Raw genomic sequence first — 5,374 nt, 5'->3', positions numbered from 1 at the left:
TAGAGTAATCACTTATTTTTAAAACTCATGTTGAATCTTTTAGTATTTATGAGTCAGTAAAGTAGAGACAATCAGCAGGAAAGCCATCACCTTCCAGGAGGAAATCATAGTTTAGAGAAGACCAGATATGTGGATAATAACAACTACCATGGAAGGCATGATGGCTGTGCCACATGGTAGGTGCTCTTCATAAGCCACTTTGTGGGTGGAGGCAGAAGGTGTATAAGCCTAGAGCAGGTTCTTAGGAATAGAACCATAGAAGACTCAGGGATGGGGGCCTCCTGGGTTGATGCAGAGGCAGAGAAAAAGATTTACACTCCAGCTACCAAGCTTGCCTCCTATTGCCATGCCTCACATCCTTATTGAATTCTTCTTTGGAACCATAAGTCAAAATAAACTTTCCCTTCTGTAAATTGTCTTGGTCATGGCTACACAGTAGAATCTCACACATTGACCTTGACCATGAAGTAGGTATTAAGACCATTTTCCATCTGTGTTTTCCAGCTGTCCTGAGTGGGACAGTCTTTTTTGGCCACATGCTTCTGCTATGATGATATGGTCCAGCACAGTTAAAAGCAATGGACTGAAAGTATGTCTCAAAGTCAAAATAAATATTTCCTCTTTTTAGGTTAATTCTCTTAGGTACTTAGTGACAATGGTGGAAAGAGAATTAACACACCAGGGGAGTCTAGGAAACCAAACAGACCAGATGCCAGCACAAGCAAGATCCTGGAGATCTCTGTCCATCATCAAGGACATTGGGATGTTAGCCTTCAAGCAAAGACATCATTGGAATTTATTTTGATGAAGCAACTTTGCAGACTCTTCTGTGCATTTAGGTCAGGGGGCAACACTAGAATCAAATAAACAATTAGGAATCCAGAAATGTCCTGAAGTGAGCCACTCTAGACACAGAAGATTCTGGTGGGATTCCAGGTACAAATCTACATATTTATATTAAGTGTACTTGATTTTACAGGAAGTTTTTATGTAGGCAGCAGGTATAAAAACAGACTAGATGAAGTTTTGTGAATGAGGCTAAAATGTGAGGCTAAGAATAGCTTATCCTATTGCATAGTTGAAGGAAAAATTTAAAAGAGATATCTGAAAGAAAATTAAGGATTAAGCTCACATTTAGTTGCTCTGAAATGAACACTACAACATCATTAGCTTTCTCTCATTTAATTAGTACATTTGTGTCATGTTCACACTGCTAGGCTTTACAGGCAGAGATGTAGAAACAGAGGCTCAAATCTCAAAACTCATTCCGAACCACCAGGGGAAAGTGCCTCTGAAGCCCTTGCTGCAAGTAGGGTCCAATAGGAAGAAAACAATTCTAGGGTGATCCCCTCATCCAGCAAGTTCTTGGTGGGCAAGAAGTCTGTAAGATCGTTCTTTCAACTCATTATGTCAAGTCAGTGTATGTTAGAGTTCACATGGTGAGCTACAGTACAGCAGAGCATGTCCTATTTCAACTCAGCCATGGCCTCTTAACTCAGATACCCTTAAGTAGCATAGAGAGCATTTCTAAGTTGTTATTAGATATAGGTGAGCATCACCTTCTCTTACGACCTCTAAGGCCTCATCATGATGAATTTTAGAACCTAAGACTACTTGAATTTTATTTGTCCTGCTGAAATGTGGTCCATAGAAATGTCAGTAAGACAATTTGTCAGAAGTTAGGATTTCATTATAAAATAATTTGGGTATTGGATGCTGTGTTTCTTACTCTTATTTTGCTGAATTTAGGCATTAGCAAACACACAAGGAAAATGTTCACTAGCTTCTGTCATCAATATTTCTTAAATAAAAAGCCCAACTAAAGCCATAAAAATAAAGAAAATACCTTTACTTTAAAAAATTATCTAAATGCTCTCACATAAAATCATGCATATGCCTATATATTAAAATATTTTAAATTATATTAAGAAAGGATGAAATTAATTTTTAGATGTTGGATGAGTAGTTTTAAAAAGTGACTTCTGATATGGGCATTGTACTTATGCCTATAATCCCAGAACTTGGCCAAGGCAGGAGGGCTCTAAAACAGCCTGGATTACAAGCCAAGTTCAAGGTGAGTTGAGGATTCGTAGTGAGACCCTGTATTAAAACCAACCCCAAACCCAAAACAAACAGAAAATTCACTGCTGTGTTACTTCTTCATGTTTCCTTGAGATGTTAGTATCTTATTCTCAAATGGGCATAGAATTAGATCCGGTGACTGAAAACCACAGATCCATACAACCACTATCTCCAATTCTTCATTGTTATTACTTAGCTCCTTTCTAGCTGCCTCTGAGTTCCATGCCCAAACAGAATCAACTCCCTACCATGAGAACACTCAAAACAATAAATGATACTGCACAATGCTTATAAATATATTGATTAGTAGTCTTTTGTTTTCAAAATTAAGTCAGTCGGTTACAGGGTTCTAGCAGCAGGGTTCCTATGGCTAAGTATTGACATAGAGATGCCATCTCTCTTCGGTAGAGCTCAGGGCCAGGTCCATATCACCTGCAAAAACATGTTTCTGGGCAAGGTGAGGGCCTCATACAGGAAGAGTGTTTCTATTTCTTTATCTACAACATTGCTCATTTTAAGAATTTCTTTCTGTATGTATGTATGTGTTGTTCTATATATTCTTGTTCATGTGTATGCATGTGTGCAGACATGTATAAAGAGGCCAAAGATTGACATTGGCTATCTTTATTAATTATTCTGTATGTTAGTTTTTGAGATAAAGTCACTCACTGAATCTGGAACTCATTTATTTGGCTAACCTTTGGGCCAATAAGCTTCACATATATGATAGTCAATGTTACCTGGAGACTTGACAGGATCCGGAGTCACCAAGGAGGCAAGCTTCTAGATACATTTGTTAGACATTATTTTATTATTTTAATTGAGGTTAGAAGACTCATTGTAACTATGGACAGTAGTACTCCATGCAATTGATCCCCAGACTCCATAAAAAGAGGGTCTTAGATGAGAATGAACATTATCCTTTGCTGCTCTCTGAGTATGGATGGTGCTTCAAGCTCCTGTTGCTTTGATTTTCCTACTACAAGGACTGTGTTATTGGATTGGTAGTCAACATCAATGCTTTATTGTTTTTTTGTTGGGAGTATTTTATCATAGCAGCAGGAAAAGCAGTTAACACAGCAGCCTGGGAGGAGTGAGGCTATCGTGGTTCTTAGATCTTTGGAAAGGTTTAATGGTTGGAATACAAAAGAGGTTGGTATTTTAGATAAAATGAAAATCCCACTATTGGCTGAAAACAGTGGGCCATTCTGGGGCTTTGGAGACAAGAATTCTGAGAAAAAATAAGGCAATGGAAATCTATTTCCTGAGGTAAGTGAGGATATCAAAGATGCTATGCAGAATTGCAATAAGAGCCATCTGTGTGGTATTCTACTCAAGAATTTGGCTTCATTCTCCTGTGTCCTGAGAAGTTTGGTGAAGAAAATTTCAAGCATTCAGGCTATGGGTACTAATTATAGTTATGCTTATCTAGGTCTACAGTGAGGAACAGTGAACAATTTCCTGATGATGGAAAGAGCTTGATCATATTACACATTGCAGTCAAGATGCACCTATGCTCACTTGATCTTTGACAAAAGCACTCTAGCATATAACAAGGACATATGCTCCCCTATGTTCATAATAGCCATATGTATAAAAGTCAGAAGCTGGACAGAACCCAGATGTTCTTCAACAGAGGAATGGATACAGAAAATGTGATACATTTACACAATGGAGTATACTCAGCTATTGAAAACAATGAATTCATCAAGTTCTTAGTCAAATGGATGGAACTTGAAAGAAATTATCCTGAGTTAGGTAACTCAGTCACAAAAGGACACACATGGTATGACTCACTGATAGGAACAACTGGAGTGGGGGCTATCCCAAAAGCTGTAGACTGTCTGTGGGATATGTTCTTCTAGATGAGCAGCATTGTCTAGCCTCAGTGTGAGAGCTAGCCACCCAGAGACTAGATATGCTACAGTAGGTCCCCACCCCACCATCACAGTGGAGAAGGAAGGAGGGATACAGAAAGAATTGTTCAAGGGGGCAACTGGGAGGGGACAGTGAGTAGTATATTAACAAATAAACAAATAAATATTAAAATATATAACTATAAGTAAAATTCTCTAAATATAAATAATACAACAGATCACCTAACCCTTAATGATAAAATGTTCCAAAAAACTCTAGAAGTTTTAGGAATAATATATAGCCCTTAAATATAGCCCTTCTGAAATTTGAATTTTTAAACTGTCTCATAGGAAATTTCTTCATTATCCATTAATAGCCAGTTTAGGAGATGATAGTGTTGATAATTCCAATCTCCCTTCTCATCTAGAACTGTTCAGTGTACATCATGTGCCTTAAATTTATTTCCTTCATATAGTACATTAACTAGAATGAAACACAAGAAAAAGCAAGAGAAGAAAATAATTTGTAAAAATTCAATGGTCTAAAGATTGTTTTATAAAGAGAATCATTTCAAAATCATATTTAATTCAGGAAATCATAGTACTTCATCCAAGTCTTTCTATTATTTTTATCAACTATAACAAACTCTAGCAATATTATAAAGATCTCTCTCAGAACTTTCTGGTAAAGGTTATAGAAACTACAAGTGTTTAAGTTAGTAAAAGTCAGAAGAAGAGGGAAAAAAGACTCTAGACCAAAAAAAATAGAAGGTAAGGAAGAGGTTCAGAAATCTAGATAGGGAAAGAAAATGTTCATAAGGCAAGAGTAGTACACAAAAAAATAAATGAGAAGTGCACCAAAAAAGAGTAAATCAAATATAGTGTCAACCAGTAAGTCACCTTGCATGGAGGGAAGAGGTCACCTGCAAACGAAGATAGGTTGAGAGGCAAGCAGCTCTATCCTGAGGACCAGACTGTAGTTTTCAAAAACTCATTCCTCAGGGAAGAAGCTATGGTGTGTCATGGTGTGTCACCCTTGTATCCAAACAGCTTTAGTTGTAAATGTTCATTGTATGTAATGTAAATGAGTCATTGGCCAGTACAAGGCCTTTGGCTTCTGCCATACCAGTTGGGGTGCAGGACATGAAATTCATCAGGAGTCCTAAAACAAAAATTAGGTAGAACAAAAATCTGATTCCTCTAGCACATGGGTCAGTGGTGGAGACAACTTTGTCATTCTATGTGTTTTAGAGACTAGCACTGAGTACCATCTCTGGAAGAGACCAATTGTTCAAAATGGAACCTTCTAGGAGGCCTAAGATTAGAAAAAGCCACATATCAAAAAGGTCCAACTTGGTCTACCACAGGTCCTGAGTTAGGGGAAGGATGAAGCAGTCAGTTGTGTAGAGCAAGGTAGCTGATGCTGACAAGACTAT

This window comes from Mastomys coucha, unplaced genomic scaffold (genome assembly GCF_008632895.1).
Source record: "Mastomys coucha isolate ucsf_1 unplaced genomic scaffold, UCSF_Mcou_1 pScaffold9, whole genome shotgun sequence".
Lineage (NCBI taxonomy): Eukaryota > Metazoa > Chordata > Mammalia > Rodentia > Muridae > Mastomys > Mastomys coucha.
The sequence above is the reverse complement of the archived record's forward strand: the minus strand, read 5'-3'. Positions refer to the sequence as shown.